The sequence below is a fragment of the Rhinatrema bivittatum genome, chromosome 7 (genome assembly GCF_901001135.1).
Source record: "Rhinatrema bivittatum chromosome 7, aRhiBiv1.1, whole genome shotgun sequence".
In the NCBI taxonomy this organism is placed as follows: domain Eukaryota; kingdom Metazoa; phylum Chordata; class Amphibia; order Gymnophiona; family Rhinatrematidae; genus Rhinatrema; species Rhinatrema bivittatum.
Window position 1 is genome coordinate 285,716,991 of NC_042621.1, and position 27,901 is coordinate 285,744,891.

General features: G+C 45.2%; 1 long non-coding RNA gene across 2 annotated transcripts in view; it reads left to right on the forward strand.

Moving 5' to 3' along the window:
* Positions 1-27,901, forward strand: part of LOC115095961 — a 148,939-nt gene that overhangs the window by 24,650 nt on the left and 96,388 nt on the right. For both annotated transcript variants that reach the window (XR_003857922.1, XR_003857923.1), the window contains exon 4: positions 1,165-1,314. This is a non-coding gene — a long non-coding RNA (uncharacterized LOC115095961). The remainder of the gene's footprint in view (positions 1-1,164; positions 1,315-27,901) is intronic.

The following is a 27,901-nucleotide window of genomic DNA, read 5'->3' on the forward strand; positions in this document are numbered from 1 at the left end:
TAACTCAGGCGTCTGGGCAGAGAGTGGGCTAAAAGTACTCATAAATAAATAAATAATGCCTCTGTGTCACCCTGGGTGTATTATTCCAGCTATCACCTTCGACATCTACGAGGTAACTTACCTGTTGGTCATCAATTCCTGCAGCTTTGGCGCCTTTGTTCCGTGGATTCCGAATTCTTTCTATGGGCTCAAGACATGCAACCCTGTTTCGGACAACGAGGATACCCTCCTAGAATAATTCACCGGGCTTTTAAAAGAGCATGATGGTTTTTACATCCCCATCAGAATAGTTCTGAATCTAGAGTGGTTTGTGCATTGCCTTACTTGCCAAACACTTTTTTAGTTCAATGCAGTATCAGAAGATATTGGCACATTCTGAGTGTATATTCTGTCCTTCAAGAGCAACCTATTTTTCTCTAAAAAGAGCACATAACTTTTGTGATTTCCTGGCATCTTCAACTTTTTATTCTGAGACACCTGAAGTAGATACAGACCTGGCTGATGCAGACTGAGGTCATTTTCCTTGTCAACATTGTAGTGTGTGTTGCTACTCCTATAGGGGGGAGGTCCTTCCATTCCCGTGCAGCACTCATATATATATTATGCAGATGTATTACCAGTATGTCAAAGGGCATCATTTATGTCATTTGGTGTATTTCAGGAAGGCAGCACGCACAAAGTTTGTGTTCCCATTCAAGAATATTTGAATTGTCTCCGGCATCAAAAACTGGAGGCACCACTAGTGCCAAATTGGGTAGACGCATCTCACACATTGGAAGAACTTAGGTTTCCAGTAATGAACAACCACTACCAAACAAAAGGGGAGGATATATCAAGAAGTTACTACTAAAACATGAACATCATTTCATTTATAAATGGAATAATGTTTCTCTTTATGGACTCATAAAGAGAGTGGTGTGCATTATTTTGAGTTATCTATCATCAGTTTTCCTTTCATTCAGGTGGACATATAACATCATTCAAGTTTTAATCTCTAAGTGGTTAATGTCCTTTTAAATGCTAGTACATCTTGACATCAGACGCTCTGCTTTTAGATGTTATGTGGCCATAGTGTTTTAATGAACGGAAATCGGGGTTGGTGATTAATAGTTTATTGCACTGATTTTATATTGTTTTAATTCCTTTATTTTATTGTGAACATAGATCCACAAACTAGCCCCTGAAATACCACCATCGAAATGCTGCCAGCATCAGACCTTTCTCTCTGGCATGAGGGGCTGGACTTCAGGACCCCATTCTTCAACTGTTTACACAGGAAGATCTAAATGCTCCAACAACCTTTTTCAAAAAAAAGTTAAGTATATCAAAACGAGACATTTTGAATATTGTTATGTGGGAGTATATTCTCCAAAAGGCGCGCTCTCCGAAAGTTTGTTTTCAGTTGATGGTCTTTGGGTGAGATTGACAACTTGTTAAGCTGGGTGCAGCTTTATTTTATTTGCAAGTTAAAAATTCTACAAAAATACTGGTATATGATTATTCATTGAGTACAATAGCCTGGATTTACGGCTGCAACACAGTTATGATACCAGAACAATGTAAATCTGAGACCCTGGCCTTCATGGTTTATATTTTCATTATGTATACCTTTCAAGTATTTGAATATCTCTGTCATATCCATACACCACCTTCTCCTTTGGATAATCATATTTCTATTCTCAATGCAAAGGACTGATGGGCCAGGCTTTGCATCATTTTGGTAATGTTTCTCTGGACTACCCTATTCTGTCTATAGTATATCCTTTTGGAGGTAAAGCTTCCAGAATTAGACACAGTACTTCAAAAGAGATCTCACCAATGATAAGTGGAGAGGCATTATCACCTTTTTTTTCTACTGCTAATTTTTCATTATGCACACTAGTATTTTTTAGGTTCTGGCTTCTGCCTTTTTGCAGTACTGAGATCACTACATATAATCATCCCAAGCTCTTTTCCCTGTTTTGTGTACATCACTATCTCACTCTCTATCATGTACTGCTCTCTTGACTTTTTATGCCAGAAATGCAATAAAACTAAACTTGCAAATACTTGACCATTCGACAAGCCTTTCCATATCACTTCTTATTTTGCTACTCCATCGAGAGTGTCTACCTTATTACAGATCACAATTTCATCTACAAAAACAAAACAAATGTTATGCTCAGGCTTGTGAACCCTTGGCCGATGGGAGGATGGTATACCTTTCAGAAGATCCGTAGGTTCTCTCGTCGGGTGGCGAGGCAGAGCAGAAGGCGGGACCAGCTGACCCTCAGCACTGGAGACTGAGGCGACTGTGGAGGCGAATGAAGAGACGAGAAGAGGAGCTGTGTCTTCACCACTGGAAGTCTGTGGTCCCCCCAGGAGGAGCCCATAGGGACCCAGACCACTGGGGCTTAGGTGAACCTTTGAGAGGTCAAGGTATCAGTGCAAGGGCAGACTGGAGCTTTGACCTGGAAGCCCGCGGTCCCCCCGGGAGGAGCCTGTAGGAACCCGGACCGCTGGGACTTAGGCGGGCTCTTGGAGACGGTAGTCTAGAAGAAGTCCTAGGTCGAGTGTCAGAGGGTCGTCGCTTACCAGTCTGAGGTCACACACTGAGGGATCACCACTTGCCAGTCCGAAGTCACACACCAGAGAATCACCGCTTGCCAATCCAAAGTCGTACACCAGAGAATCACCACAAGCCAATCCGAAGTCAGGAACCGGGAACACCAAGACGAAACAGAAACAGGATCCAAAGCTCAAGGAACTCACCGAAGCAAGCAGACTAGACAGCACTAGAGGACGTTGCCAAGTCACTGAATGAGCAGAGGAAGCTTCCCTATATACTTCCCCTGCTCAGGCTGATCAAGAACAGGTGAAGCTAAAGGGATTAGTTCCCTTTAAATCTGCAAAGGGGGGATGGCCTCGTGCCTAAGGATGGCGGTGGCCATCTTTGATTTTCCCCCGCGGAGGAGAGACGCCGCTGGATGCCGCAAGGGGGGAGCAGGACGGCTCCCCCTGCAGCGAGCAGCACCGGGGCCACACAGGAGCGATGGCCTGAGTCAGAACCTCCCCCAGGGCTCCCATGGCAAAGGAACGCCGCGGACAAGGTAGGGGGCCGCGGTTGTGGTCTGCCACAGCCGCAGAACACAACACAAAAACAACTTCCTTTGAGCTCATCTGGAATATCACTTATAAAAATATTCAACAGAATTAGACTCAAGACTAATTCCTGAAGTACTCTATTGGTTACATCCTTTCCTTAGAATAAAATCCATTTATTGTTACCCACTGTTGCATATCATTTAACGGATCTTAATCCAGCTACTATTTTAGGATGCACTACAGTCTGCTCAGCTTTTTTCTGAGCTTTCTGTGTAGGACAATGGCAAAGACCTTATTGAAATTGAAGTATATCACATCCAGTGCCCACTCCAATCTAATAGTTGCCAACTTCATAGATCTTGCAAAGCTGACAATGGTATCCAAACCCAAGCTCTCAGTAAGGTGTTGCTCCAGTGATGTGAGGTGATGGCCCTATCTTCTCGGATAGCCTTGGATCTTGGCATGGATTGATGGTCCTAAGGGTGACCTTGAGGTTATTGACATCAGAAGTAATTCTGTGCCCAATGTGTTCCTTTGCCACCATGCATTTTCTTTGTAATTCAAAGAGTACACTGGAGTTTGAGTTTCAGCTCCAGAATTTTGTTGTTTTCTTGCCAAGTGTTTGTGCCCCTATCTATGGAGTGGTTGGTCCTCCTCCAGCTCCAATTTCTCTGACATCTCCTCCTTAATTTCATCCTTTTTCTCCTCCTACTACTACTATTACTACTCTCAAAACATCTGAGGTATGTGCATTTGGTCCAGTTTGTCCTTTTGGGTCTTCTTGCACCTCCTCTCCAGAAGTCCAGTAGTTTTCCCATTTGCCAGATTTACTCTTATATAATTTTGAAGCCAGAAGGCTGAGCCATAAGGAAAAGAGAGCTAAGCCTGTTCAGTTTAGTGCATGTGCACTATTTTGTGGTATCATTCACACATTATTCTTTTAGCATGCACACTAGAACCACATGCCCTATTGAGGCTACATTTTAGATTGTGCGCTAACAACATAGTGTCATTTTAGCATATATGCTAAAACAACTTTTTATTTATATTATTATTTAGTTAAATTATAAACATTTAATATGCTGCCTTTTCCTAAGGGTAAGTACAAGGTAGAGTCCATAAAATTTAAAAGCATTGAGTACATGTAATGGATATGAGGTGTTGAGCCCTTAGTGCTGTGGTGTAGTTGATGCAGCCTTGAGGGCAAGCCCCCGAGGTCTATGCCGACAGCTGGTGAATGCATCCTGTAGTGGGACAGTCTGGAGCTTCACATTTACCAACCACATCTTCTACAGGTTGAGCCCTCGGATTCTGGTGGCCGGCAGGATTTAAGTGGGTCCCTATTTCAGAGGTGTTAGCAGAGTCTGGAGAGACACACCAGAAACAGGATAGACAGCAGGCCTATGGAAGTCAAAGGAGAGACTATGTCGGGGCAGGCAGTGAGCACAAATAATTAGGATCAGGCAAAGGAGCCAGGTCCAGGCAGCAGGCAATCCTAGTCATGTCCAGGTGAGGGGGCAGGTACAAGTGGCAGGTATTCATGGTTGTGTCCAAGCAAGAGGTCAAGTTTCGAAGTAACAAGCCAAGGGGAGACAAGGACACACAGGAAAGAAACACAGTAAAAGATCACAGTGAGAACAAGCTGGATACAAATGCAGGGTAAGATTGGATGAGGCTGGAATGGAAGGTAAGGCAGGGGAACACTGGCAACATGTACTGCAGGAAATGCAAGAGACTCATTGCTAAGGTGAGGCAGAAAGGTCCAGGAAGTCCTTAAATAGAGCTTAACTGCTGAAATCATCTTAGGGCACTATGGGCTTTTCCCGTTGTGGGCCCTTTAAATGCTGGCTGGTCGAGCGCGTTCATGCCTGGACCTCAAATGGAGTGTCTTCCTCTCCTTCAACATCAGTGGTCTGTTGGGGCTGTCTGCCTGGCCAAGAGAGAATGGCAGGTTTCAACAAAGAGATGTGGAATATGTCATGTACCCCTTAGGACGGTGGTAGTCTAAGTTTATATGCCATGGGGCCCAGTTAACAATCAATAGAAAAGTTCCTATAAACCAGGAGCAAGATAACCAGGTCTCTTGAGTCTCAGGTTCTTGATACTGAGCCAGACTAGATTTCCTGGGTGCAGAAAGTGCCGGGTGGCATTTCCTGTCAGCTTGCTTCTTAAAATGTTCTGCTGCTTTGTCCAGGAGAAGATGAATTTTTGTCCAAAGTTCTTGAAGTTCCTGTCCCATTAGGTTGGCTGCTGGGCAATCTTTGGAGATAGGAAGCAGTCTGGGTACTTGAAATTAAGCCCAAAAACTACATAAAAGGTGATGATCCTGTGGAGCTATTCACATGGCTATTATGAGCAAACTCAGGCCATGGAAGAAGAGAGACCTGGTTATCTTGATGAAGATTCACATAAGCCTGCAGGAAGCCCTTGAGGTTTGATTTACCTGTTTGGTTTGTCCATTACTCTGAGGGTGATATGTGGAAGTAAAATCCAGTGTAATTCTGAACCCCTCTATCTGAGAGGATGTGACATGGAAGCCCATGCAGGCAGAAGATGTGTTGTACAGAGTTTAGAAAATTCAGGTGCAGATGGAAGTCCAGGAAAGGGATTGAAATGTGCCATCTTAGAGAATCTATCTACAACCACCCATATGATGATATTGCCATAGGGGTAGATTTTAAGAGGCGCGCGAACAGCCTACTTTTGCTTGCGCATCAGACTCAAGCAAAAGTACGCTGGATTTTAGTAGATACGCGCGGAGCCGCGCGTATCCACTAAAATCCTGGATCGGCGCGCGCAAGGCTATCGATTTTGTATAGCCTGCGCGCGCCGAGCCGCGCTGCCTCCCCCCGTTCCCTCCAAGGCCGCTCCGAAATCGGAGCGGCCTCGGAGGGAACTTTCCTTTGCCCTCCCCTCACCTTACCCTCCCTTCCCCTACCTAACCCACCCACCCGGCCCTGTCTACACCCCCCCCTTACCGTTGTCGGGGGATTTACGCCTCCCGGAGGGAGACGTAAATCCCCGCGCGCCAGCGGGCCTGCTGCGCGCCGGGCCGCGACCTGGGGGCGGGTACGGAGGGCGCAGCCACGCCCCCGGGCCGTAGCCACGCCCCGTACCCGCCCCCAAAACGCGGCCGACACGCCCCCGAAACGCCGCGTCGACCGGGCCCGCCCCCGACACGCCCCCGACACGCCCCCCTCCGAAACCCCCGGGACGTACGCGAGTCCCGGGGTCTGCGCGCGCCGGTAGGCCTATGTAAAATAGGCTTACCGGCGCGCAGGGCCCTGCTCGCCTAAATCCGCCCGGTTTTGGGCGGATTTAGGCGAGCAGGGCGCTGAAAATCCGCCCCATAGAGAGGGAAAGGTTATGTTTTAAACCTCGGATTGATAAGATCAGTAAAGAGACCAGCCTTAAGAATCTAATCAATGCAAGCTTTAATAAAAGAAATGTGTCTTTTCTTTGATGCAGCAGACAATACACAGCAAGGGATGTATGCCCAAACCTGCACAAGAGATCTAACATGCATGTTCAGCAATTTAAGGGTCACCATTAGCCAATCAACAGGTGTCTGCAAATGCCCGCCCATTATCTTATAGCCAATTAATACATTTTAGGCATATGTGCGTGCTCTTACTATGGGCAGGTACCTCTGGTGTAATTTCCAGGAATTGAGACCAAGTTAGTTTCATTTTTGACCAGGTGTGATGTCATCTGTGCTGGCTGGTACCCTGGTAAGTTTCATGTTCATAGTTCTTCATAGTGCTAGTGTCACGTGCGCAGGATATATCAATCTACTAGGTGTAGTTTTGTGCTGGCTATTATTACATTTCCCCCTTTTGGGGGGGTGACTCCTAGGAACCCTTCACACCTATCTGCGTCGCACATCGCCTGTCTTAGGTTGTCCCGCCTAGTTAAGGCTAATCCATACTGGCTGGAGACTTTACCCGTCTTCGTACCAATGTGCTCATTTTTCACAGATAGTTATCATGGGTGGTGGGGAATGGTTCAGCATCATAATTGGAATCCAGAAGCAGCAGGTTCAAGGTTTCAGCTTGATTGAGCATAATCCGGGTACTGGTCTGGGTGATCAGCATTTCAGATACTTGGTCTCGGCATCTTCATAGGCAGATGCAAAGGCATGGCAAGCAGAGGCAGACAACAAGCCCAAGTAAGGCAATCGTACACATGGAGCCAATTAGAATTTTGAATCCTGAACCTAAACTAGAGAACCATGATCCAAGGGATCCGAACGGATCACTGACATCAAGTCCTTTCCAGGTTTGCACAGGTACATGTGCAATTGACATCAATTTGTGGGTGATTTCTTCAATTACTTCACCCTTGTCGTCTATTTGAAGACAACAGTTACTGAGGTTAAATTTACCACATAGTCCTCCTTCTGAAGCTAATATGTAATCTAACGCTAGACGGTTCTGGTAAATGGCATTCCGGAAACCCTTTTGCTGTGTAGCTAATATTCTCAGTGCTTTAGCAGTTTCGTTAGTAATTATTTCAACAACAGCTTGCAGTCTTATAATACGATTTAACATGTAAATTGGAGTTCTGTAACCCCAAGAGCCATCCTGAGCCCAGGAGGCTGGATCATAATAAGCTATAATTCGTTCTGGGGGCCATTCGTCATCTTTCCAGTTACCTGTCTTAAGGTCTCTCTTCTTACGTACATCTGCATTTGTACCGTACAGGGGCATCCCTAGTTGTTGACCCATCTGTAAGGGGATTAAGAAAAAGGAGGGGTGGATGGTACCAATAGTACAGGTTCCAAACCAATCATTTGGTAGGGAGGCATGTGCGTATCGCCACATATCCAGTATAATCCTCGTGGGGTGGACCAGGTAGTCGGGATCTTGCGCGTTCCTATCAAGGAAAGGGACCCTGTGTTCCAGAGGTTTAGGTTAGGGATCATGGATGAGTTTGGCCAGTGGGTGTAACTGATGGTGGTGGAAGAGGTGTAGTTAAGGGTAGTCTGAGACATGCAGGATGAGTTGCCAACTGGCGTGGTATGATCCATGGCATAAGGTCTATGGATACACCAGGTAGGTACTATAGAATGAGCTAATATCCATCGGGCTTTGCTAAAACAAGGGGGTAGAACAAGAGAGGAAACATTGTGCAGTATGGACCAATTCCATTCTCGGGCTTCCCATGGCCAGTTGTCTCCCATATTGGTACCACCACAGACATAACAATTAGAAACATTAAGTGAAGTAGTAATGGCGTTTGCAAGGTCAATAAACAAGTTTCGAGTAGTTTGGGATATGGGAAAGGGCTCATTAACATGTTGGTAGAATTCTTTAAAAATAGCAGAATGATTTAATGGACTTCTGCGGGTAGTTACCTTGTGGACATAGAAAAGACCTCCGGGATCAGTTCCTGTAGTGTAGATTCGCATACCAAAAACATTTCCCCATGTGCGTAGAAATTCAGATGGTTTAAAAAGGGTAAAATTGACATTGTTACAAGTATTTAAGGCACAGTCTGACAAGCTCGGGACCAAAGTCAATGAAGCAAACTTGGGGGTTTTATGCCAGGTGGCGAAGGCCACGCAATCCCAATAGCCACAATAAGAGTCAGCCTTACTTTCGGCACAGTGAGATTTAGGGGAGCCAGTGTATGGCCATCTTTTGGGGCACACATTCTTATGGTTATGCATATAGGTATGGTGCCAAGCTAAATCATTACCACATCTATAGGTTACATCCCAGGGTGCGGGCAGGGTAAATACTTCGAAAATGAGGGAAACCGGCCTTTCGGTAGGGAGCAAAAGGGCAGACGCTACAACTGAACCCTGAGGAGTTTCTCCTTTGTGGACTTGTATCCATTGTTGGGCGGGGACTTCAGTAGGGTGAAAGCAGGTAATGGTTGTCTGCACGGTGCACACACTATACCGTGTAGAATTTTGGGAGCAGTGTGTAACTGTCCCTTCACATTCGTAACGGGATTTATATAACAGGGTGGAAGTTTTAGTCATACCATCTATGGTAACAGAGATGCAAGCATCGCAAGTCGGGTTAATGGGGCATGTAGGGAGTATGGTGCTCCCAAGGGTTAGTACACACAAAAGAATAAACATTTTAATGCAAAAACTGAATATCAAACTGGAAATACAGAAGCAAACCGATAGTAACAAAGATAATAACCAGAACAGAAAAAATGCACATCCAGGTGTCAAAGGTAAAGAATAGGGGCTCATGAAACATCTTAGCCCAAATCCTCAAACGAGGGCAATTGTCCTTAAGTGTCAGTATCTGTACCGCAACCTGCAGCCGTCAAGTGTGGCTGTGGACGTATGTCCTTAAGATGAGTCCACACTGTATCTTGTCCCAGCTTAACAGCGGTTGGGGTGACAGCAGAGACAGGGAAGGGTCCCATGTATCGCTATGTTATCGGTAACGTATACAAGGTCCTTCCAACTCTTGTGTGTGTAGTTCTTTCTCCACACTAAATCACCGACTTGTACGGATGGGAAGCGTACGTCTTCGCTTGAATCATCTGGGGATCCTGCAAAAGAATGAATGTAGGTTAGAGCAGCACACAAATTCTTCCAACACGTGGGGAGACTGTCCACCATAGCAGTGCTAGGGGTAACCCAAGGCATGAACCTTCCTGTGTGTAACTGAAACGGAGATAATCATAAGTTGGTGATGGGTGCATTCCGCAGGTAGAGTAAGGCCCATGGCAGACAGTTCAGCCAGGAGCCTTGTGTCTGTGCCATAAGTAACCGTAAGCCGGTTTTCAATAATCTGTTATACTGTTCAACGAAGCCATTGCTCTGCGGTCGATAAACAGCTACTCAACGGTGATGGCATCCTAGCAGTTGCAGAATTTTGTCTACCAGTCTGTTGGCAAAATGAGGACCGTTATCGGTAACAATACAATGAGGGAAGTCGTGTCTAGGTATGATCTCCTGACACAACACACGCACCATGACATTGCTAGTCTCGCTTCTGCAGGGAAAAGCCTCAATCCAATGGGAATATCTGTCTACACAAACCAAGAGATACCTCGAGTGGTGTTCTCTGGTTCCCATATCAGTTTATTACAATTACAAACAAAATCTGTGGTCACATGGGTCCAGGGTTCCATGGGGGCCAGCAGTGGCTTAAAAACCTTCACAGTTTTACTCTGACACTTTCATGCATGGCGCATGAGAGGCAGGTCCCCAAGTAATGCTGAACGTCAGTCTTAATCTTTGGCCACCAATAGTGTCACAAGATCAATTCCCAATGACCAGATAGATGGGAGTCATATGCTCACGCTAGAACTTTCTGTCACAGGCATTGGTGTACCACCATCTTGCCAGGAGGAACTGTAAAGGTGGTGGCGATCACAATTTTCGCTGGCTCAATAATATGTTGTGAGAGTTCCAGGGTCCCTTCAGTATCAAATGAACAGGAGAGAGCATCAGCTTGATAGTTCTTATCAGCTGGTCGGTACTGCAATTCAAAATCAAATTGATTGAAAAATAAAGACCAGCAATGCCTGAGGTTTAGCCTTTGAGCCTGTGCCTAGTGTTCAATGTTCTTATGATCTGTATAAATGTTTTTTTCATACTTGGCTCCCTTCAACAGATGTCAGTCATTCTTCCAAGGCTAGTATGACTGCTAGTAGCTCACAATCACCGATGGTCTAATTCTTCTCTGCTGGAGAGAATTTCATAGAGAAGTAGCAAGTCAGAAGGGTACCTTTAGAGTTATGCTGTAGTAAGACAGCACCTACCCTGATGGTACAGGTATCTACCTACATAATGAAGGGTCAGGGTGGATCCAGATGATGCAAGCACATATCAAAGGTGAACTCCTTCTTTAGCTGTTCAAAGACCTGAATGGCATCTGAGGTCCAATTCCTGATATTGGCATTCTTTCTAGTGAGAGGTGTAAGTGGAGCTGCCAAGGTAGAGTAGCCAGGTATAAATTGTTTGGAGTAGTTTTTGAATCCCAGAAAGCATTGAACCGCTTTGAGACGTACCAGCTGAGGCCATTCTAAGATAGCTTTTAATTTTTCTGGATCCATCTGAAGGCCCTGATGTGAGACAATATACCCCAAAAAGGGAAGTTTATCTTTTTTCAAGATACGCTTCTCCGGTTTAACATAGAGATGATGCTCATGAAGTCTTTGGAGCACCTGCTTCACATGGTGTCCATACAGAGACAAGGATTTTGAGAAGATTGGAATGTCATCTAGGTAGAGTAGAGCAGATCACATAATATCTCGTTTACCATACACTGGAAGACCACGGAGCATTGCACAACCCAAAGAGCATTACTAGGTACTCATAATGTCCATCACAGATGCTAAAGGCAGTCTTTCACTCATCGTCTTCTTGGATTCAGATCAAATTGTACGTCCCCTGGAGGTCCAACTTCATGAATATTTATGCACCCCAGAGGCGGTGAAAAAGCTCTGAAATCAAGAGAAGCAGGTATCAATTCTTCATAGTAATCAAACTGAGATGACAATAATCAATGCAAGGACATAATAAGCCCTCCTTCTTTCCAACAAAAAAACCCCCAGCCCTTGCAGATGTGTAACAGTGGCTATTACATCATAGAATGAATCACACAAAGGCAGACATCAGAATATAAATTCTTAAATTATGTTAGATACCAAAGGTTATATACATAAAAAAGCAGTAGAAAAAGATATTTACAGTGACACTTCCCTTGTACATTCCCAGGTGCAAGACAGTATCAGGAAATGGGGAACTCAGTACTGGAGATTCAGTCTCGGGTCTTCAGAAGGCTGATGGTGCTATCCTTACTGAATCTGAATTTTCATCCTGATTCTCTTAGCTTTTAAGCTTCATTTTGGGCTTTCTGCCCAACTATTTTGTGTGAAGCTGCAGCAGTTCTGTTCCTAATCTTTGTTATGTAGAAGAGCTCTGTTTCTAACCTAATCTTAGTTATGAGGGGAAACGACCTTGTAGCTGGTCTGTGAGTTCTGAGTTCTGCTTGTTTCAACTACCCCCCACCATTGCATACATTTGTCTTCACATCCAGGAATTAACTGCCTACAAAATTTCCACACAGGATAATAAAGAGGTACAAATGAAGCCTCAGTTCAGATTCTTGATGTATTTAGACATTGTTCCTGTTTCTGGAGCGGAGAGCAGATAGACTCAGCATCTAGGTGGAATCTTGCCTGGGATGAGGTCTATGGCACAATCATAAGAGCAATGAGATGGCCGGTTTTCAGGATATCCACAATGAATATGTATGAGATAGATTTGCATATCATGGAGACAGTGCATGCATATGTATCTCATGCATATTCATTGTGGATATCCTGAAAACCTGCCCTGTTTGTGGCTTTTGAGGACCAGAGTTGGCCATGCCTGGCAGAGGCATTTACTGAAGAAAGAAATAGATTGAAAAAGTAGCAGCAGTTCACCATCACTAAAGAAATCCCTAAATCCAAATTTCAGAAGCTCGATGATGTACTTTTATGAGCTATAGCGAGGATATACAGTAATTTCTAGCCAGATTATAGCTGCATACTGCAGGTTTCACATTCACTGTTTTTCCTTTTCCATTAGATATCTCCACTTGTCGACTGGCATCTCATTTGTAACTCCCATTGAACCCAATGGGTTCTCATAGGCTACATTGAGATATCATGGGATACCTCTCATGATTAATGGGGAAATATAGCTCAAGCTGCATCTGAGGTAATAATTTCTACTGTACCAGTAAACTATAATCAAACAAAAGATATATGCCTTGTCTGGATGTGTGCTTTGTCATTTTTCTTAATTATTTCTGATGTTATACCCAACAGATCATAGGTTTCCTCAGAGGATAGAAACAAGCAGTAAAGGTGTCAGCTGTAAGAAAAGATGGGTTTTTTTTTCTGAAGCCACATCCATTGTACTCTGAACCTCTTCATTGGCTGGTTATTTATATCTGTACAATCTCTTAGGCTCTCTCATAATGATCAGGGGTATATTATTCCAATTTAAAACGCGGCTTCTTAAGTTTGAAACACAAATGGTGCTTTTAAAAGATTAATAGTATGGTTTACTAATGTAATACAGTTGAAAGGAACTGTGCTCCAAAATCTATTTTTCTGCCCCCAAAAGCTATTATAAAATTATCTTCCAGTCAGAAGCTAGAAAGTGCAGAATGAGGTTTATAACATATGCTACTATTTTCACTGCTCTATCCCTGGCATTCTCAGAACAGCACGAACATAGGAGCGGTTAGTAATTTATTTCTCTATCACACAGACCTGACAAATATAGATATAGATAGATAGATAGATAGATAGACTAACTTTAAGGGCCTGATTCATCAAGGTATTTTTCCTATAGACACAGAAAGGGAGAAAAGTCTTAGTGAATCAGGTAGCCAGAGAAACACCAATATTCAGCATTATCTGGCTTAGGGGGTCATTTATCAAAATGCGATAAGGCGTTTTCGCATGCGAAAAGCCCCGTTAACGCATGCGATCGCACCATATCGTATGGTGCGATGCAAATTCAGAAAATAGGAGGAGTTAGGGGTGGAGAGTGGGCTGGGTTAGCCTGTCTGCGAAGAGCTATTGCACAGCCATAATGCTGATTTTAACTACACCTCTTTGAATTGCGTTAGCTGCCATGACCATGCGGTAAAGTTTCATCGCCATTTGCGATGTCTCCCGTAAGTCCTATTTCAGGTGAATTGAGGGACTTACGTGCGTCCCGGGGCTTGCTAGCGCCGCCGAGCCTATGCAAAATAGGCTCGGGTCACGCAGGGGCCTTTTAAGAGGGTTACGCGCATAGGGGCGGATTTTAAGAGCCCTGCTAGCCTAAATCCGCCCAAATCTGGGCGGATTTAGGCGAGCAGGGCCCTGCGCGCCGGTGAGCCTATTTTACATAGGCCTACCGGCGCGCGCAGAGCCCCGGGACTCGCGTAAGTCCCGGGGTTTTCTGAGGGGGGCATGTCGGGGCATGTCGGGGGGCGGGCCCGAACCGCGCGGCGTTTTCGGGGCATGTCGGGAGCGTTCCGGGGGCAGGCCCGTGGGCGTGGCTACGGCCCGGGGCGGTCCGGGGGCATGGCCGTGCCCTCCGGACCCGCCCCCAGGTCGCGTCCCGGCGCGCTAGCAGCCCGCTGGCGCGCGGGGATTTACGTCTCCCTCCGGGAGGCGTAAATCCCCCGACAAAGGTATGGGGGGGGTTTAGACAGGGCCGGGCGGGTGGGTTAGGTAGGGGAAGGGAGGGGAAGGTGAGGGGAGGGCAAAAGAAAGTTCCCTCCGAGGCCACTCCGATTTCGGAGCGGCCTCGGAGGGAATGGGGGTAGGCTGCGCGGCTCGGCGCGCGCCGGCTATACGGAATTGATAGCCTTGCGCGCGCCGATCCAGGATTTTAGCGGCTACGCGCGTATCTACTAAAATCCCGCGTACTTTTGCTTGCGCCTGATGCGCCAGCAAAAGTACGCCAAATCGCGCGGTTTGAAAATCTACCCCATAACTTATGCGTGTAACCCTTTTAAAATTCGGCCCACTGGGAATATGTTCTATGGCCAAAGTAATTCATGTGAAAATTGTTGGCAATGTTGTGTTCATAGAGCATCTAACCTCGCTTCTTAAGACAGCTTCAATGTTTAGCCAGTCTAATATGAAGTTCCCATTTTGTTTTACCTTCATAAATTAAGGAATAAGGACCAAAAAAACCAATGAACTCCACACTTTTAGAAACACATGTGGTCTTCATTCGAAAAACGTTGAAAACACAAAGAATGGTACTGGAAATATCAGAAATGAAAGGGATACACCCATTATAGATGACCACTAAACATGGGAGAGAATAACATTTATATCATCCAAATCACAAGACCCAAAGCAATTGAAGTTTAAATTTATTCGACAACTTTTCAGACGACACTGCTTCACATTTATATGTAGTACACTCTACACTATACACTCAAATCAATAGCAGCCACAGCTTTCCGAAGGATCGAAATCACCTTAACAGCAACAGATAAAATATTAATAAATAAAGCCCAACGATTTCCAAATAACTTTTTAAAAATGAGATATTGTCTTGAATGTCCAAGATCAATGCAATCCTATCCCGACCTTTCCCCAAAATTACCTGAGACATGAGCAATAAAACAACAAATGAGATAAAGTCCTTGGGGCATTACTGTATTATATCACCAGCATTTGTTGTCTGAATTCCTACACCCTCCAGCCAGTTTTGCTGGAGTCCATCCAACTCAATGTGCTACAAATGACTTCTACTGAGTTACAATGCAGACGAATTCTTAATGACATTGCAGATTCTATTTATTCTCTTCCAACTTATGTCCTATATGCAAAAGTATTATATCAGGCATATATTTGCTAAAATTCCAAATTTATTCCTCAAATCCTTGACATTCAAAGTCAGCATTTTAATATTAGAACCCAACATATGGACAGGTTACTGTAATATTTAAGACATAGGATTCCATTGTAATTTAGTAAAATATCCCCTAGCATAAATAAAACCATAATTTGACATATCAAAACATCTGAAAGCTTCTCTCCCTGCACCACCAAGCAAAAATGAAACCAAAATCTCCTAAGAAAAGGACCATAGGTAAAAAAAAAATCCCCTGTCTCAGATACCTACAGTCATGCAGGAGGAAAAACTATCGTTCATTCAATCCTCTCTCCCCAACAATTCCATTTGAATTCAAGTTTCATAGTACTAACCACCACCACCACTGACCTCATGTTCTTCTTCACTTTCATCATTGTTATTATTAATTTTATTTTATTTATTTATTTTTATTTTATTTAAGCATTTTTATATATCGCGGCACGTTGGGAACATCACCTCGGTTTACAGGTAACATAATGCAGCAACAGGCTTTACAAAAAACACAAAGCATAAACATTATTGAATAACTATGTGAGAGGTATGAATAACCATGTTGAGAATATGTACAAAAAGAAAAACAGCAAACTGATTAACCATGTGAGAGGTATATACAAAAAGTACCTAGTAAGGAAGTTTGTTAACGTTCAGGAGGGTAAGTCGAGGGCTGAAAGAGGGAAGTAGATGGGCAGGGTTACAAGAGGGTAGTCGAGTAAAAAATTTTAACAGAGTATCTGCCTGTAGGGGTATTGACAAGGTATTACATATTACAGTTTTATATCATATATTCATCTTATTCACTCTCCAAACATCCAGCCTTCTATATCCTTCACTCTACATTCTAGCCAGACAAGCCCCCCCCCCCCCCCCCAGATTAGGAGCTTGTCCCGCCATCTGCCTCCCCAGTTTGGCTGCACCACTTTTGGTTAGAGGAAAGGAACTTGGCATTGTCCACTCTGAAACTCACTGTGCCCCCTCCATGCCCCCATACAAACATTTCTGGAGCCACAGCTCCTGCAAGCAACCAGCAACACTTGATATGCATCCTTGACTGCAAAGCAACTGTTCGGGTACCCGTGCCAGCATTGTTTTTTAAGAAATCTATAAACTTCCGCAGATCCTCAGGCTCTTCCAAGGCACTGGTTTTGTTGTGCAGGGTGACGGCCCTCATCTTTTGCTGGGTATAACGACCCGTGCCTGACTTGCCTCTTCGTTGCCAGGAACCTTTTTCCTGTTAGTCACGGTGCTCTTGCATAAATCTGTGGCGAGAGTAAGTCTGCAACCTTCCCACCTAACCTGAGACTTTGCATAGTCTTCTCTCTTGAAATCTCAGTCAAGTGAGGATATCTCAGCATTTGCACGACCACTGGCCTCAGGCATTTTCATCCAGAGGGAATAAAGACCGGCACACGAGAAGCTCATTCAGGTTCAAGTGCTCTCTCCATCTCTCTCTCTCTCAAACACAATCCCAAGCAATTCAGGCAAAGGCCTTTCTGAAAAGCTTTACCGGGTCTGACCTTTCGGTGCCCTCTAGAAGACCCTCCAAGCCCTCCTGCACACCTGCACCTCCACCATTTCATTATTCTGCTGCAGCAGCCGTTGCCCAGTTCCTTCCAAACGCAGCTGAAAATGTATGAGACTGACTTGCTCATTTATTCCTTTAAGTCCCTAGTAGCATGGCGATTATCTTGCATTCATTTTCTTAGGGAATATATCTCCTGCATCGTCTCAGGGAAGGAAATTTCTTCTTCTCGGGCGCCATTTTTTTAAATTTTTTTTTTTTTTAATAGGAGACGGCGGTTCAGGCTTTGACCGCTTCACTGCTCGAGCTATAGCAAAGGACAATCCTATTTTCTCAGAATCCATATTGCAGATCTCTTAAACGCAGACAATAATCCACCGCAGAGTGGAAGGGGAAAAAAAAGGGATTTGGAATCTGGATGAGATATGTTGAGCAGAGTCCCAGGAGGAGCTTCACCCACATCCGTCTTGCAGCGAGCTCGCTGGCAGCCCCCATCCCCCGTTTCTAAAAATGCTGTTTAATTCTTCAGTTTCTGATTCCCAAGAGAAATGCTGCGCTGGAGGAGTCTCTTTACTGCCGGCATTGTTCGACCTTATTGTACAGCATAACAGTTTTGGGGGAATTGAAAATATGGTTCTTTATTAAAAACATTGAATTTTTTTCCCCGTATCAGTGGATAGTGATGTTGGTTACTAAATGTTAAAATTGTTTTGGTTTTTCCATCCATTTACCTTAGGCTTTTAGAAGAGCCTAATGGTTAAAAAAAAAACCACTGCAATTTTCTTTAATAAGGTCACTACAAGTGGCCTGTGAAGTGTCAAGTATTTTCTTAAGTGCTAGGTAATCTACTTTAAATATCAAATAATATTTTGAGGCTCCAGTTTATTGGAAGCTCTAATGCGTGCTAGCAGATTGTAAGGTTAATCGTAATTTTAGTGCACTGTAACTCCCCAGAGAAGTTTACAAAGATTTTAAGTTTCTCCGATAAAAAGTTACCATCCATACTTAGTTTTTCAGGCTTCTCTTGCTGCAGCACACTTCTGGCAGAACTGCAGCAAGAGATGCCTCGCAGTCCGGATTGCACAGCTGGGACGCGTGCTGCCGCTGTTTGATTAACCATGCAACATCATGGCGATCAGCATCCTGTAATAGTGCAGAACTGGCAAATGGGATCTGTCTCCCCCACCAACCCCACCCCCCAAAAATTATCACTGTACTGTGAGTCTCAGAGCACAACCCCAGAGAAGGAAAGCAGGTATGATACTCAAGTCAGTCCAACAGGATAAGTTTGCTCTAAGACCAGCTACAATGAGAATGGAAAAAAAAAATACAGCGTGAAGGACTGGACATTCCTTGGGTCCTTGGGAATGAAGAAATTGCTTCTGGGTCAAGGGGAAAATTGAGTGTACTGTGCCTGATAAGCCTCTGTCTGTCCAAGAATGAAAGCGCTCTTTGGAATACCATATCTGCTAGATCTGGGAGCGATCCCAGAGGTACTGGTTATGCATTCAGCCTGGTGTATGGATGTTTTCCCTGACCACAAGGTGGCAGTGAAGTGCATTCCAGCTGAGAGCATGTCATGGGATAATTTTGTAACTCCCCGCATTGAAGCAATGACGGCAGGTATCTTTTACGTGCGTGGTCTAACTTTGAAAATTACCTGGGATAACTCCCCGCGCACCGCACCTGCTGATCTGTACAGGAAGCATTCCCGAGGGAAAAAATACGCACACGCTTTTGAAATTTCAAAAATATAAGGTGAATTTAAAAAAATACCACATGAGTGCGCAAGAAACACTTATTCACACTACTGCTATTTTATAAACCTCATACATATGCACGTAAATACCGGTGAGCAAATAACTTTGCTCGTGTAAAAAAAAAGTGCAGATTTGTGACAGGTCAGGAGCATTTCAAGGTGGAGCAAATATTTACGCACATAAATCCCAATCTTATAACCTGCAAACGCAGCATGTGTACGGCTGTTACCTGCGCATATTTACTTCTGCGCTTCATCAAATGTAAATCAGAATAAAACTTTTTATAGTCAAAAACTGACCAGGTGAGCAGTCTGAGTAAACTGGGTAAACTGGGGGAGGGCAGGCTGGAGAAGCAGAGGGGTCTGGATGACCCAGAGATAGACTGGGCAAACTGGTTATTTCCTTCACATACGCATGTTATAAGATGTGCTCACTTGCACATGTAAAAGCCGACAGGTCCTACGGAAAATACACAAATAACCTTTCCTCCTGTAACTGCTTAAAACTAGGAGCACACACGTGTATGTAGATGGGCGTGCATGTACTCATTTTAAAGTTACCGTCTATGGAGTTAATTTTCAAAGCAGATATATGTGTAAATGTAACATACAATCACAGCAATTTTCAAAAGCCATTTACGCGCGTAAAGTGCATTTGCACATATATAATGTAAGGACAATTCAATGGCATATTATTGTAACAATTTTCAAAAGCCCACTTACATGGGTAAAGTGCATTTGTACATGTAAACCTGGTTTTTATGCTTGGAAATCCTATTGAAAATTGCCCCCTATTAGGTGAATTTTAAAAGTCTGGGGTACCCCAAAACCGAGAGATACGGGCAAATTTGGGCCAGTGTGCACTGAGTGGATTTTATAAGCCCCCATTCATGTAGGTGCATATCTCCTGCTGCATGCACAAATAAAAAGTTTAGAAAAAGAGGAGGGGAATGGGCATGGTCTGGGTTGGCCAAGGCGTTTTCTGGGATTCACACTTGAAATCTGCACATACATACGGACATGCACTGGCGTGCAGCGGGTCCCCTGCCGCGTAACTTTATTTCTGATATGGATGATGTGTAAGTTTTAAAAAAAAAAAAAAATTTAGGAAATTCACTAGAGATTTGGGGGGCAGGGCTAACGGGGGAAAGGGAGGCTATTAAAATAAGGGGGGTTGGAAGTCCTACCCCTTAACTGGACGAACTGGGAACGAACTGGGAAAATGGCAAATGGTATCAGCACATGTCTCTTGTAAACTTTCCCTACTTACGTGGTAGATACGGGATTTACATGCACATGAGTGGGTCCATTTAAAATTGAGCACACGTGTACGCGCGTCCAGGTTATTTTATAACATGTGCACATATACACATGTATGTTATAAAATGACCACGTCCCTGGGCGCGGTCCGATGAACATACCGGCACTTGTGCGCCCATGCGCCTCTTCAAAAGTTCCCATCCCTGTGCATCCAGGGCCAGCGCTAGCTTCTGCGCCGCCCTGTGCATAGAGTCCTTGCCAGCACCACCACCACCCCCCTCATGCCAGTGCAGGTGGCCCTCTGTTACTTCGGCCGCCGGAAGAGGATATGAGCTCATATACACTTCCGGGGGCCGAAGAATCATGCTCATGCCCTCTTCCGGCGGTGGCTCTCTCTCCATCCTCTGCCGCCGCTGTCCAGCCACCAGCCTGCCACCTCCCAAGGTGTGCTGCTCTGTGCAGTTGCACGGTTTGCACACAAGGTCGCGCCGGGCCTGTGTGCATCTATGCAAACCCCTTTCCAACCCAGAAACAGGCAATTCTCCATTTCTGCAAGTAAAGCGCTGTTTTGCCCATAGGAATGGCATTGTAAAAGCTCCTCCCTCTCTTTACACTTGTATACTGCAGGAGCTCTCTGACTCTGCCTGTGCAGGCTCTAGATCCTGAATTAACCTGAGTTATTAGGAGAGATTATCAGAATTAACCCGTCTCTCTGCACGCTGGATGACGACACAGCAATACAACCCTGATTGCATCTAGGGTTGCCACCTGACCCAGGCCAGCCCTGACAGGGCTGATCAGTTCTGCTTTTGCCCCCATCTTGTGGATCAGGTGGCACAGCCCTCGTTTTATGACATCATTTCCTGTTGAACGCCATTCCCGTAATGCCGAAACGCTTAAGCAATTATTTTGCGGTGACAGTACTCTGCAGAAGGACTAACAACAAGTCCGAAACATGGTCCCGTGTCGGGGCTCAAGCAGGCGCTCTGCACAATTCAGAAGACTTTTGGCGATTATGATGTCGAACAACGTGGTAATAGAGAGAAGTTTATTTCTGGAATATTCTCAAGGACATTGTTAGCATTCTGTTATTTTAATTGCATTGGAAAAGAAAAGAAAAATATGGTTCATCGGTAGAAGACCTTTGATTAAACATAAAGCAGAGAATACGTAAATGTGAATAACATTTATCAATGTCGCCTAATATGATAGTCTGCCTAATTTATGCCTACGTGTGGATATTAAGAGGTGAGGAGGATTATCAATTTCATAGCCCTAATTTTATGCCATGATGTTTATCATCGCCACCGACTTAGTAAAATCAAATTTCACATCTTAACATCCTATCTTAGACAAATATAGTGGCCCTGCTATGCACAGAGGGCAATTTTCAAAGGCATTTCAGAACGTAAAATTGTGCTTTAGGTTTGGAAACGGGCACTCTGAAAAACAATTGCCCACTCTGCACAGAAAAGCACGTGTGTGGTGCCTGAACATGGGTACTTTTACCTGCAGAGAAATGAGGCATTCCCTGGGATGGTTTGCATTTACACGTGCCCAGGTACCCAGACGCATAGTTTCACTGTCTGAGGTACCCACAGGTCTGTGGGCATACGTTTCCCACTCAGTTTTCAAAGGAAATGTTCCCTCAGATTTCCCACATCTATAGCAGCGCCTCTTAGATATGCAGGAAACAGAGAATCATGACAGCAGCAAAAGACTGAATGGCCCATCTACACGGCCCAGCCACCAAACTAATTTAGCTTTACAGTTCCCATCACCTCCTTAGCGATCCCCTGTATTTATCTCATGTTTTCTTGAATTCAGGTGCTGTTTTTGTCCCCACCATTTTTACTGGGAGGCTGTTCCATGCATCCACCTCCCTCTCTGTAAAGAAATATTTCCCAAGGTTACTCCTGAATCTACCCCCTTTCAACCTCATCTCATGACCCCCCCTCATTCTAGAGCCTCCTTTCCATTGAAAAAGGCTCACCTCCTGTGCATGGAAACCTTTGAGAGATATTTAAATTTCTCTGTCATAGCTCCCATATTTCACCTTTCCTCTATGGTATACATGTTTAGATCTTTAATTCTGTCCCCATTTGCTTTAGAACAAAGACTATACTGACAGACTACAACCAGGTTATATTCTTTTGAAGGTGCAGTTTCCAAAATTGTACTCAATAATATTCCAAATGAGGTCTCACCAGGGACCTATAAAGATGCAATAACACCTCCCTTTATCTGCTGACCATTTCTCTCCCTGTGCAGCCAAGCATCTTTCTGGATCTTAGAATAAGAACATAAGAACATAAGAACTGCCATACTGGGTGTTACGGCTATGGCTGCTATGCAGCCGCCTCACCACCAGAGGTCCCCCATGAGCATGTTCTTCTGGCTGGCCCACTCCTTCCTTCCTGTCTACTCTATACCCCAGACTTTCCTTTATAACCCTGTCTAGCAGTTCCATCGGTGCTTCAGCATCGAGCTCACCTGGGCTCCCTGCTCTAGCCTTCCTTGCTTACTTTGCGTGTGGCCTTCGGGCCTTCTACCCTGCTTTGCCTTGCCTTGCCTTGCTTACTCTGTGTATGGCCTTCAGGCCTTCTACCCTGCATTGCTTTGCCTTGCTTACTTTGTGTGTGGCCTACGAGCCCTCTGCCTTTTGTGTGTGGCCTACGGGCCTTCTGCCTGCTGTATGTGGCCTACGGGCCTTCTACCTGCTGTGTGTGGCCTACGGGCCTTCTACCTGCTGTGTGTGGCCTATGGGCCTTCTGCCTGCTGTCTGTGGCCTACGGGCCCTTTGCCTTCTGTGTGTGGTCTACGGGCCTTCTGCCTGCTGTGTGTGGCCTACGGGCCTTCTACCTGCTGTGTGTGGCCTACAGGCCTTCTGCCTGCTGTGTGTGGCCTACGGGCCCTTTGCCTTCTGTGTGTGGCCTACGGGCCCTTTGCCTTCTGTGTGTGGCCTACGGGCCTTCTGCCTGCTGTGTGTGGCCTACGGGCCCTCTGCCTTTTGTGTGTGGCCTATGAGTCCTCTGCCCTTGCACTGTGTGTGTGGTGGCCTTCAGGCCCTCTGCCCTGCCGTCTGTGTGTGGCTTTCGGACCCTCAGCCCCACCATGTATGTTGGCCTTCGGGCCCTCAGTCCTGCCGTGTGTGTGTGGCCTTCGGGCCCTCAGTCCAGCCGTGTGAGTGTGGCCTTCAGGCCCTCTGCCCTGCCGTCTGTGTGTGGCTTTCGGGCCCTCAGCCCCGCCGTGTATGTTGGCCTTCGGGCCCTCAGTCCTGCCGTGTGTGTGTGACCTTCGGGCCCTCAGTCCTGCCGTGTGTGTGTGACCTTCGGGCCCTCAGTCGAGCCATGTGTGTGTGGCCTTCGGGCCCTCAGGTCTGCCGTGTGTGTGTGGCCTTCGGGCCTTCTGCCATTCCTCGCTGTGTGTATGTGTGGCCTTAGGGTCTCTGCCTTGTCTGGCTTTGTGTTAGACCTTCGGGTCTCCTTCTTGCCTTGTTGTCTTTAGGCTTATGTGTTTCATGTCCAGTGTAAGGTTGTCCTGGGTTGTCTGTCTGTCTTGTCTCCTTAGGTTCCCTCAGTCTAATCACATATACCTCCAGTCAGTTTCACCCTTACCTGCATGCTTTCAGTATTCAGCCTTACCAGCACCCAGTTCCAGTTCCTGTTCACTTTTACTTGCAGTCACTCTCTTACATACCTTCATGCTGATCCAGTACTCAAGCTCACCCATTCTTCCATGCATCTAGTATCAGATATTGCCAGCCTGTGTTATACTCCATCTATCTATTCCACCTTCAGATTACCATAGGGTTTTCTCATTCCTGCCTGCACCAGCCAGTACTAGACACTACTGTCTCTCTCCACCCTGAGACACTCCTCATAGTGGTGTTCACAACATGAGACCTATGCCCAGTCGTAACACTGGGTTAGACCAAGGGTCCATCAAGCCCAGCATCCTGTTTCCAACAGTGGCCAATCCAGGCCATAAGAACCTGGTAAGTACCCAAAATCTAAGTCTATCCCATGCTACTATTGCTAGTGATAGCAGTGGCTATTTTCTAAGTCAACTTAATTAATAGCAGGTAATGGACTTCTCCTCCAAGAACTTATCCAATCCTTTTTTAAACACAGCTATACTAACTGCACTAACCACATCCCCTGGCAACAAATTCCAGAGTTTAATTGTGCGTTGAATGAAAAAGAACTTTCTCTAATTAGTTTTAAATGTGCCCCATGCTAACTTCATGGAATGCCCATTCTAGAGCTCTCATGATTTTAAACACCTCTATCATGTCCCCCCTCAGCCGTCTCTTCTCCAAGCTGAAAAGTCCTAACCTCTTTAGTCTTTCCTCATAGGGGAGCTGTTCCATCCCCTTTATCATTTTGGTCGCCCTTCTCTGTACCTTCTCCATCGCAACTATATCTTTTCTGAGATGAGGTGACCAGAATTGTACACAGTATTCAAGATGTGATCTCACCATGGAGCGATACAGAGGCATTATGACATTTTCCGTTTTATTCACCATTGCCTTTCTAATAATTCCCAACATTCTGTTTGCTTTTTTGACTGTCGCAGCACACTGAACCGGCGATTTCAATGTGTTTTCCACTATGTTGCTTAGATCTCTTTCTTGGGTGGTAGCTCCTAATATGAAACCTAACATTGTGTAACTATAACATGGGTTATTTTTTCCTATATGCATCACCTTGCACTTATCCACATTAAATTTCATCTGTCATTTGGATGCCCAATTTTCCAGTCTCACAAGGTCTTCCTGCAATTTATCACAATCCTCTTGTGATTTAACTACTCTGAATAATTTTGTATCATCTTCAAATCTGATTACCTCACTCGTCATACTCCTTTCCAGATCATTTATAAATACACTAGCCGTTAAGCCCGTAACAACGGGCTACATTAACATTTTTTTTCAGTCCATTTCCTTACCCCTCATTCTTCCCTCCCTCCCCTCATTCTCCTCCCCCCCCCCCCCCCCCCTCATTCTCCCCCTCCCCCCCTCATTCTCCCTCCCCTCACTCTCTCCTCCCCCTCCCCTCCCCCCTCCTCTCCTCCCCCTCCCCTCATTCTCTCCTCCCACCCCCCCTCTCTTCCCTCCCCCTCTCCTCCCCCTCCCTCTCTCCCCCTCCCCCCTCCCCTCAGTCACTCCCTCCTCCCTCCCCTCAGTCACTCCCCTCTCTCAGCTCATTCACAACCCCTTCGGATGGCGCAGATGGAAGATCTCCAGGGGAGGTCCCTCCCTCCCTTATGTGCGCCACCGCCGCCGCCGCCGCTACTGCTCCTCGCTGCCGCCACCGCCGCCGCTACTGCTCCTCACTTCTGCCGCCGCCGTCGTTACTGCTCCTCGCCGTCACTGCCACCACCGCTACTGCTCCTCGCTGCCGCCACCACCACCACTGCTCCTCGCCGCCGCCGCCGCTACTGCTACTGCTCCTCACCGTGCCATTTTTGTTACAGGCAAGCTCTGACCGACGTGCTGCCCGCACATGCGCGGTAGAGTTGCTGTCTACTGCGCATTTGCGGCACGTCGGTCAAGCTTCATTTATCTAGTAGATTGAAAAGTATGGTTCCCAGTACATCTCCCTGAGGCACTCCACTGCCCCCGCTCCTCCACTGAGTAAATTGTCCATTTAATCCTACTCTCTGTTTCCTGTCTTTTAGTCAGTTTGCAATCCACGAAAGGACATCGCCTCCTATCCCATGACTTTTTACTTTTCCTAGAAGCCTCTCATGAGGAACTTTGTCAAACGCCTTCTGAAAATCCAAATACACTACATCTACCGGTTCACTTTTATCCACATGTTTATTAACTCCTTCAAAAAAGTGAAGCAGAATTGTGAGGCAAGACTTGCCCTGGGTAAAGCCATGCTGACTTTGTTCATTAAACCATGTCTTTCTATATGTTCTGTGATTTTGATATTTAGAACACTTTCCACTATTTTTCCTGGCACTGAAGTCAGGCTAACCGGTCTGTAGTTTCCCGGATTACCCTTGGAGCCCTTTTTAAATATTGGGGTTACATTAGCCACCCTCCAGTCTTCAGGTACAATGGATGATTTTAATGATAGGTTACAAATTTTTACTAATAGATCTGAAATTTCATTTTTTATTTCCTTCAGAACGCTGGGGTCTATACCATCTGGTCCAGGTGATTTACTACTCTTCAGTTTGTCAGTCAGGCCTACCACATCTTCTAGGTTCACCGTGATTTTGTTCAGTTCATCTGAATCATTACCCATGAAAACCTTCTCCGGAACGGGTATCTCCCCAATATCTTCTTCAGTAAACACGAAGCAAAGAAGTTGTTTAATCTTTCTGTATTGGCCTTATCTTCTCTAAGTGCCCCTTTAACCCCTTGATCATCTAATGGTCCAACTGATTCCCTCACAGGCTTTCTGCTTTGGATATATTTTTTAAAGTTGTTACTGTGAGTTTTTGCCTCTACAGCCAGCTTCTTTTTAAATTCTCTCTTAGCCTGTCTTATCAATGTCTTACATTTAACTTGCCAATGCTTATGCTTTATCCTATTTTCTTCTGTTGGATCATTCTTCCAGTTTTTGAATGAAGATCTTTTGGCTAAAATAGCCTCTCTCACCTCACCTTTTGACCATGCCGGTAATCATTTTGCCTTCCTTCCACCTTTCTTAATGTGTGTCGCTTTACCCATCTGTTTGGCCACATTACACTCAATAGATACAATTACCCCCAGATCCTGCTCTTCTTTCATTCTTAAAAAAATGTTCACCCTAATACTGTACCTCTTGTAGGGTAAAAGCCAGTGACCCTAAACAAGGATGTGCACAATTGAACTGAGGCCTGCAGTCATGCACACAGACATAATCAAAATGCAGGCCTAAGAAACATAAAGATGGAGTCTTCAGCCACATGATGGTTTTGGCAGCTTCATAGGGGACTGTGAATCACGCAGAGGAGAAGAAGCTTCTATCGTTCTTTCCTATCAGACATCTGTCCGCACCTCACAGAACACCAAGGACACAAGAACTGTGAGCAGTCCTTGGTGAAACTTTGTATCCAGCCATGAAACCAGGTATGAAATGGGTATTGTTCAGCAAAGCCCGCTGATGAACTTTATTACCCCTTGGTGAGAATATTCACCAATATATCAGACTCAGAGGGCATCATTTGCGTTCCTCCAATCTTGTGTCTATAGAAGGTGGTAGCATCCAAATAAGATCAACAGTGGATCCTATGGAACTGAATATGCAATGAGGTTGCGAACAGAGAAAAGGACTCTGAACTGTACAGAGTGTGGATCTTTCCCCGTGGATTATCCCAGGACATTTTCCTAAGGGATTTCTTCCCCAGAACTTTTACTGTTGCAGTTCACTATACACATGAACCTGCAAGCCTAATAATGAGTTCCGTGCTCAGCCCCGTCTGCTCTCTTAAACCCAGGAGTAGCTGTCTAGCCAAGGTATCCCTTTACCCTGTTCCTGCCAGCATATCTCACAGAGACATCTATGAGACCTCTGGGTTCTATTTTCCTGTTATTCTCCTGCCAGGAATTTGCTGGATTTTCCCATTGCGTGCTAAAATGGGTCCTGGCTTTCTGCAGGAATATGACCCACCAGTGGCTAAGGGTGAGATAAAACTGGCTTAATTAATCTTTCAGCTAGGTTAATTAGCTTGGTATTACATAATTGTCAAGTGCAAGTTGACTTGGAGATAACATATGAGTTCTGCTCGTTTTCATAACAGTGCTTTGCTCAGTAACAACTTTTAAAGAAAAACAAAAAAAAGAAAATATCTGTACCATATTAAATCTTGTATACTTATGCTGCTACAATAAAACTGATTGATTACCTCACAAAAGTGTAAGCAACTGCTCCCTTAGAACTAATGAATTCGTATCATCAGATTATCAGTTCAATCTTTT